The sequence below is a fragment of the Haemaphysalis longicornis genome, unplaced genomic scaffold (genome assembly GCF_048455015.1).
Source record: "Haemaphysalis longicornis isolate Haplotype H1 unplaced genomic scaffold, Haemaphysalis longicornis Haplotype H1 scaffold_6, whole genome shotgun sequence".
NCBI classification, from domain to species: Eukaryota; Metazoa; Arthropoda; class Arachnida; order Ixodida; family Ixodidae; genus Haemaphysalis; species Haemaphysalis longicornis.
The window spans coordinates 66,547,494-66,556,568 of NW_027526407.1; positions in this window are offsets into that span (position 1 = coordinate 66,547,494).

A 9,075-nucleotide genomic window follows, 5' to 3' on the forward strand; every position below is an offset into this window, starting at 1 on the left:
CCTGCTGGCGGGTCACTGCGGCAAAGGTGTGCTGGTGTCATTTCCGTGACGGATATGACGTCAGTGAAATCTTGGTGTATCCCGACATAATACACTTTCGTGTTAAAATATAAAACCCGAAAACGAACAACCCTAAATATTACGTACTCTTTATACTTAAGGTTGCTTTCCCGCAAGAAGACTCGGTCTGCAGAGGTGCACCCTTTACAGGCCGCTTGCTTCGTTGTACTGGCGTCACTTTCGTGACGGATATGACGTCAGTGAAATCTTGGTGTATCCCGACATAATACACTTTCGTGTTAAAATATAGAACCCGAAAACGAACAACCCTAAATATTACGTACCCTTTATACTTAAGGTTGCTTTCCCGCAAGAAGACCCGGTCTGCAGGGGTGCACCCTTTACAGGCCGCTTGCTTCGTTGTACTGGCGTCACTTTCGTGACGGATATGACGTCAGTGAAATCTTGGTGTATCCCGACATAATACACTTTCGTGTTAAAATATAAAACCCGAAAACGAACAACCCTAAATATTACGTACCCTTTATACTTAAGGTTGCTTTCCCGCAAGAAGACTCGGTCTGCAGAGGTGCACCCTTTACAGGCCGCTTGCTTCGTTGTACTGGCGTCACTTTCGTGACGGATATGACGTCAGTGAAATCTTGGTGTATCCCGACATAATACACTTTCGTGTTAAAATATTAAACCTGAAAACGAACAACCCTAAATATTACGTACTCTTTATACTTAAGATTGCTTTCCCGCAAGAAGACCCGGTCTGCAGGGGTGCACCCTTTACAGGCCGCTTGCTTCGTTGTACTGGCGTCACTTTCGTGACGGATATGACGTCAGTGAAATCTTGGTGTACCCCGACATAATACACTTTCGTGTTGAAATATAAAACCCGAAAACGAACAACCTTAAATATTACGTACTCTTTATACCTAAGGTTGCTTTCCCGCAAGAAGACCCGGTCTGCAGGGGTGCACCCTTTACAGGCCGCTTGCTTCGTTGTACTGGCGTCACTTTCGTGACGGATATGACGTCAGTGAAATCTTGGTGTATCCCGACATAATACACTTTTGTGTTAAAATATAAAACCTGAAAACGAACAACCCTAAATATTACGTACTCTTTATACTTAAGGTTGCTTTCCCGCAAGAAGACCCGGTCTGCAGGGGTGCACCCTTTACAGGCCGCTTGCTTCGTTGTACTGGCGTCACTTTCGTGACGGATATGACGTCAGTGAAATCTTGGTGTACCCCGACATAATACACTCTCGTGTTAAAATATAAAACCCGAAAACGAACAACCCTAAATATTACGTACTCTTTATACTTAAGGTTGCTTTCCTGCAAGAAGACCCGGTCTGCAGGGGTGCACCCTTTACAGGCCGCTTGCTTCGTTGTACTGGCGTCACTTTCGTGACGGATATGACGTCAGTGAAATCTTGGTGTATCCCGACATAATACACTTTCGTGTTAAAATATAAAACCAGAAAACGAACAACCCTAAATATTACGTACTCTTTATACTTAAGGTTGCTTTCCCGCAAGAAGACCCGTTCTGCAGGGGTGCACCCTTTACAGGCCGCTTGCTTCGTTGTACTGGCGTCACTTTCGTGACGGATATGGCGTCAGTGAAATCTTGGTGTATCCCGACATAATACACTTTCGTGTTAAAATATAAAACCCGAAAACGAACAACCCTAAATATTACGTACTCTTTATACTTAAGGTTGCTTTCCCGCAAGAAGACCCGTTCTGCAGGGGTGCACCCTTTACAGGCCGCTTGCTTCGTTGTACTGGCGTCACTTTCGTGACGGATATGACGGCAGTGAAATCTTGGTGTATCCCGACATAATACACTTTCGTGTTAAAATATAAAACCTGAAAACGAACAACCCTAAATATTACGTACTCTTTATACTTAAGGTTGCTTTCCCGCAAGAATACCCGGTCTGCAGGGGTGCACCCTTTACAGGCCGCTTGCTTCGTTGTACTGGCGTTACTTTCGTGACGGATATGACGTCAGTGAAATCTTGGTGTATCCCGACATAATACACGTTCGTGTTAAAATATAAAACCCGAAAACGAACAACCCTAAATATTACGTACTCTTTATGCTTAAGGTTGCTTTCCCGCAAGAAGACCCGTTCTGCAGGGGTGCACCCTTTACAGGCCGCTTGCTTCGTTGTACTGGCGTCACTTTCGTGACGGATATGACGTCAGTGAAATCTTGGTGTATCCCGACATAATACACTTTCGTGTTAAAATATAAAACCCGAAAACGAACAACCCTAAATATTAGTACGTACTCTTTATACTTAAGGTTGCTTTCCCGCAAGAAGACCCGTTCTGCAGGGGTGCACCCTTTACAGGCCGCTTGCTTCGTTGTACTGGCATCACTTTCGTGACGGATATGACGTAACTGAATTCTTCGTGAATCACGGAATAAAACACTTTAGTGTTAAAAATTTACTTGAATTGTGTGTCATCAGAACCCTGCAGAAATACGAGGGAAGCACTTGAGTGATGCGGGCGCCTAAAGTAGCCCTTGGAAAACATTACACTCGCCATTTTTAATAAACGTAACTAAGACGTTCCTGGAGGGCACCTATGTGGTACCAATGTCGTCGTTTGGTTGGATGCCTGCGCTGAGTTTACGCCTTGGCAAGTGCGATATTGGTCCACTATCTTTAGGTGCTTACCGACTTTTTCAGCGTGTAGAAACTACTGCAGAGAATCTTCAGAAAGAAAGTCAAGGTGTATTTATCTTCACACTGTAGCAGCCCCCCTCTGTTTAACCTTATCGAGCGCTCATTTCCTCCCAGGCTCTTCATCGATCACCCAAAATTCTTTAGTCATGCGGGTGCCTGTGGTCACGGAAGACGAGCGCGAAGTCATACAAAGGGGCTTATCTTCACACTGTAGCAGCCCCCCTCTGTTTAACCTTATCGAGCGCTCATTTCCTCCCAGGCTCTTCATCGATCACCCAAACTTCTTTAGTCATGCGGGCGCCTGTGGTCACGGAAGACGAGCGCGAAGTCATACAAAGGGGCTACTCCGGGAAGTTTTCTCCCCGTCGGCATTTCGAGCGGTTGTCGTTCATACACAATGAGGGAATGATGAACTGCCTCTATTTATAGAAAGATGGCCTCTGGGATGTAAAAATAAAAGAAAAAAAGGGGTGAATGCGGCAGAGGGCGCCAGAGCTTTGATGCAGTGGTATCGGGTTAACTCAAGATATAATGGAGCTCGCTTTGGGTATACGGCTGCAGTGTCAACGGGACAAGGCCCGTGTCAAACGACTCATACCTGATCACTCGTAACCGCATAATCGGCTATGTTTTGAGAAAATTCAGGATTGCGGTAAAGTGGATTACTTGTAAATGAGTTTAGGTGTTTTGCGCGACGCAAGTTTTCGTAGCCATACAGAAAAAACTCACAGTTCAGGATTCAAGAATACGTTGGGCAAAAAGTGAGTTGTGTCCACAAATAAGACCTTGCAAATCCTTGAGTCCTAGTGTGAAATAACGTTTCTGCACGCCTACACAAAACTTAAACAATAAAAGTATTCAACAATGTAATTATTAGTTACGGTATCAGAAAATCAGAAGAACTCAGAAGAACTGCTACGGTATCAGAAAATAAGGTCTGGGACCGATATAATACATTTCGCGTATAAACGAAACAGCGAGCGCAACGCGGAAACGAATCCTGGAAACATACCAATCAGTGGCTCATACATGTTCATTTAGGAGTGTCGATATCTACAAGCGGAAATTTGGCAGCTGGTTCCCCCTCCCCTAAAAAAACCAGGTAGCGTTTGTGGATGCTTAGCGCCCCAGAAAAGTTTTTAAGGGTGCAAAGAGCATGTTTTGCCGTTAGAATGACAAATTTTGTGAAGTCTGCTCAAACAGGTATGGAACGAGGGATTGTAGGTGCAGCACCCGTGTACAACGCAGACTGACGGGGGTAGGCGGCACGTGCATATACAGGCCTTGCAAGGCGGAGGACCGACAACGGATGACAAACTGCGGGAAAAATAGCTAGCATGGGACGACGAGGGAACGGGGACGTGAAAGAGGTTGCAAAAGGAATACATTAAGTACAATTGTCGAGTAATAAAGGTTTTGGACGATGAACAACACGATTGGTGGAAATCCGTGGTACAGGCATCTTTCCTGACGTGCTATAGAAAAGTGGGTTCTTTATTATTCATGGGGATAATGGGTAAAAACGTCAAAAAGATGTGGTTCATGTATTACCAAAATATTTCTGCGGGGCTTTCACATCTGGCTTTCAAAGCGTGAGCAGTGTGCGTTTTAGTTCACAGGGTCGTTGGTAGAAAACAGCAGGAGCGGACAAAAGCGTATGTTGGAGACGGTCACGTTGTTGGAGGACGTCATTGTGCCGTTCCTTCAGGTGTTCCTTCAAGCGCTCCTTCAAGCGCTCCAGGTGTTCCTTCAAGCGCTCAAATTGCGTCATTAAGGTAATGCAGGAGCTATTGACCGGCTTCCTTGAACTTGCAGCAATAAAAGTTTTCGATAGCCACTTTAGAAAACGTAAAGCCCCAAACCAAAGCAAAAACACAAGGTGGATCGTCTGCGACGAGCAAATCGCGCAGTGCCCCTCCGTGCTGGCGATAAATTTAGCCATATCGCTTTCTGAATGCTTCCAGACGTGAAGGAATGAGTAAAAGTAGTTTTCACAAGTGTTCTAAAGTCCCTTTAAGCGAATTCCTTGGCGAGAAGTTTACATCGCCAAAACTTTTCTCAAGCGCTTATTCTGGAAAGATTTTCGTAATTGTCAGAATTGTTGAGCAAAGGCACAGCAGTAAGCACATTTGATGCTGAATGCTTTCGATCCACAAATAGTAGTACTCGGCCTGTTGCTTTGATTGCAAATAAAGTTGTGCTTGATAGTTACGACAGCAAATAAAAAACTCGCTGAAAACACTACTTCATTACAACAATACGAAAAGAGTTCACACGAGCCTGGACCTCGTGGCAGCGTTCCAAGTTTCACAGTAACATGAGGGTCCAGTATATGTCGCGAGCAGTGGAACGCGTGAAAATTCAGTTGACTTTAGCAGACCAACTCCGTCATAATCGTTGGGGGATCGCAAGCTAGGGCAAGCGCGTGAGACGGGGAAGACGGGGAAAGAAGAGGGGCAATTCCGTGGCAGAGGCGGCAAAAGACGATCGTCTGGAGACGACCTTGTCGCCTAAGTGAGGAAATGCGCTGCCAATTTTTTATAGGTGTAGATGAAGTCATCGAAAATAATAAGTGCAGATTTCTGTTTCGCCAGCTGTAATTTGGGAGTTCCGCCAGTTGAATACAAATTTACGTCCTTAGAGTCGATTACTTATGTCTGTTTTAGGGATTGCTATTTGGATAACTGGGCAAGTGTTCAAGTTGTCGACGAAGCCTGTGCTATCGATCGTTCCGCTCACAGTAGACGTTTGCAGTCAGTTGTCAATTTTAACAGCTTGCTGTTTAAACATACATGTCTTCCGTCCTGCGTTACCAGGGAAAATAGAAAGAAACAGGGACTCCGGAACCGGGGGGCAGGGGGGGCGGTCGCCCTCCCAACATTTTTGCACAGGGGGCAGGGCCCCCCCACTTTTCGACCGCTTACTCTGAAATAAAATTTTTCACAAAACCGATAGTTAAGTGTTCAAACTGGCGGTTGTGTGGTCCAATGCTTTCCAAAAGTCTCTCTTTGCGAGCTTTGCGAGTCTCTCCCCAGGCTCCAGAGGCTCTCGCACTGCGCACTGCCGCGTGAGGTCGTTCTTCACAAACGACAGCAGTAAGTCAAAGACCCCCGGTGTCACCCTGTAAAACTTGAAAAAAAAAAAAAGCGTGGTCGCCCTCCCGCATGAGCCGCATCTGAAAAATAAGGAAAAAAGATCTGTCTGGAGGGTGGGAGAAATGTGCGGCATCGTAAAATGCACCCCCTTTCAAAATGCAGAATGAGAATAGGTCTGCATAGCCGCCGGCCAAGTTTTTTCCGGGCAAAGCAAGTGCGAAATATAGGCGAGAATATACTCATGCAAGGCAGAATTGGATGCATAAAAGGAAGTTTATACTAGTGCCGTCCAGTAGACGCCTTCCCGTTTCCTGGCAAGGAAAACCGGTCGGACCCAACAGCCCGGCAGATCACGTGTGACAAAGTCGCACATCCTTCGAACTGACGTTGTTGCTTCGAGCGTGCGACCATTAGGAAAATTCGCGTCTAAACACCTATCAGATGAATGGGCTTACAAATAACGAAGCACAGTAATCAAAATAATTGCGAAGGGGTGCAGCCCCAGGCGACGGCCCCCTCGGGTCAGCTCAGCCCCAACCACGCTCAGCGCAAGGGACGCCAAAGCCACGCGTTTTCGTTTGTAAAGTGAATTCCTTGTACAGAAAACTGCAGTTTTCTGTACAAGGAATTAACGGAATTCAAGGAATTCAATGTGTGGTCGGGTCACAACATACAAAAAAACAAATAAATATACTCCAACCAAATACCTCTTCAAAGCTTCATAGGTTCCCTTTATCAGAACTGACTAAATTTGGCCATGAACGGCAGTTATACAGAAAATGTTTCTTTTGAAATTTTTTTTCTCCCCATGGCGCACCGAAGGTCGTGCGTGGCCTTGGAGGGGGAAGCACCAAGAAAACTACTATTCAGCTTTCCCCGACTTGGCCTGAGGAGAATGCCTCGAAATAATTTCTCTCGGTGTCAGTCACCTGCGCCCTTCCGAGGTATATGCGGTGGTCTTATGTTTCGCAGTGTTAAGCTAATGGGCTGCGCTGCTTGACATCAGGACGTCATTGTGTGTCGGCGGAGTCATTCCGGGAAGTTTTGCGTTTCACCGCTGTAAATGTTATGGCACTGCCCAAAGGAATTTCGCAAATAACCCCTCGCGCTTTTTCTTATGGTTTTGTGGGCTACAAGAAGGCCTTCCTTTTTGGGAATTCGGGATATCGTCTTGCTTTCCGCTTCGGCGTACACGTAAAGCAGACGCGGGGAGGTCGTCGGGAGATGGGCTTGTCTGGGCGGCATTTCGCTTTTCCCCGCTTCTTGTAATATGTTGTACCCGTACTGACCGAGACCCGTCTGCGCCTGCGCGCGCGGAAGAGCGAGGAGGCGCGGGCATGGCGAAGGCAGGCCCGCGGAACTAATCCCCCAACCGCGACGAATGCCCTCTCTAATACCACACCTCGGCGATGCTACGTGCCACCGGACATGCCCGGAAGGGAAACGCAAGGCTTCATCTCAGCGGGGATAATTGGCGCGTCACGCTTTGGAGGGGGAAGCAAGGAAGCACTGGAGTAATTTGAGGCGGGGAAGAGAGGGACGCTTGTCATTGATTGCTGAAGAGCGCTGTGATATATTCTCCGAAGGGGACAGGTCACCTTCCCCTGTCTATGCAGCAGTGCGTGAAGCACAAGCACACTGCAGCACAGGCACCGGCAGACTGCTACAATAAGTGGCCAATTAGCTCTCCCAAGCGGCAGAACAGTGATGGGTCAATGTATCCTGCAAATGGGTGCTTCAGCTGGAAGTGAGTCGAGCGCGGGCAAAATTCACGGAGGTTTTGCGGAATAAGCACGGAATAAAAGATGCCCATGTTCGTTGTGTGTGTCACCCCTGAACCCCTCTCTCCCGTTTCTTACGAACCGGCAAGGGTGCCGTGCCCGTGTTGACTGTACCATGCGGTTCCCACATCCCCGTATTGCGGAACCCCTTCCGAGGACGGTTTGGCAGAAAGAGTCGTTTTCATTCTTGCGATTCGGTAATTTTGTTTTGCTGCGTTTATCCCAAGCCTAAGAGTCTAGGGAACGGTGCTATAAAATGGCAGTGCCGAGGCTCTCCGGACGCAACAACAGCAATGTCTAAAAAACAGAAACGCCTCTCCGAGTTTTGGGAGAGCTCATCATTAAAGCGTCCACGTACAAGCGATGCCTCGACCTGTAAGTCAATTTCTTCAACTGATCTTACTTTACATTGTAACTGATGTCTTGTGTTGGCTGGCAATGTGCACAATTTTTCTGAAATATATGCATGTTGACTTCATGATGTTTACGCGAGTTCATAGTAATTTTGAAGTTCATTTATTTTGCCTCATTTCACTTGTTTCTATTCTACCACTTCCACATTCTTTTGTATAAATATTATCATTTCCTCTTCGGAGAGACATCGCCTTTCCTAACAAACTATTTCAATGGCTTTGTTCGCGCTTTCGCTTTCGTACATGCATTTTGTATTTTTCCATGACATATCGCCCGTATACATTCTTTCACAACCTGTTTTACGATGTAAGAGGTTTTTCTCACACTTGTTTGTGTTGATGGTCATGTCTCGCCCTCAATTTTTAACTTTAATGTCGCATCTCTTTGTTACACCCGTGACCTCGTGACCTCGTGCTCAGCAGCGCAACACATTAGCCACTGAGCCACCGCGGCGGGGTTCACAAATTATCCGCATACGGTCTATCCAGCGAGTTCTTTCATTGGTTCGGCAGTTATTTAAAAGGCAGGATCAATTGTGTGTGTTATGAAGGCGTCACCTCCCGGCCTTTGGCGATGATATCAGCGGTACCTCAATGCTTGACACTGGGCCCTCTTCTCTTTAACATTTTTGTTAATGACAACCACCCTGTTATTAGGCACTGTACGCTCTCTCAGTATGCCGCTGATATGAAGCTCTATCGCGCTGTTTCTTCACTGTACGATCACGTCCTGCTGCAAAATAACGTCAACGCAGTTTCGGCATGGTGCGACAGCAACTATTTGAAGCTCAATCTCTCCAAAACTATCTTGATAACGTATACTCGCAAGACTGCCCCGCTCATTTTCCCACACTCCCTGATTGGTGTACCCGCAAGACGCGCTACTTTAGTGCGTGATTTGGGTGTAATATTGGACGCAAAACTACTTTGCAACCCATACGTGAACCACCTGACCAACGCCTGTGTCTGAACTCTTGGCGTAATTTCCCAGGCCACCAGTGAATTCACCGACCGATCATGCTTTGTCTCCCTCTACCGCATCATAATTTTACCGAAGCTCGACTTTA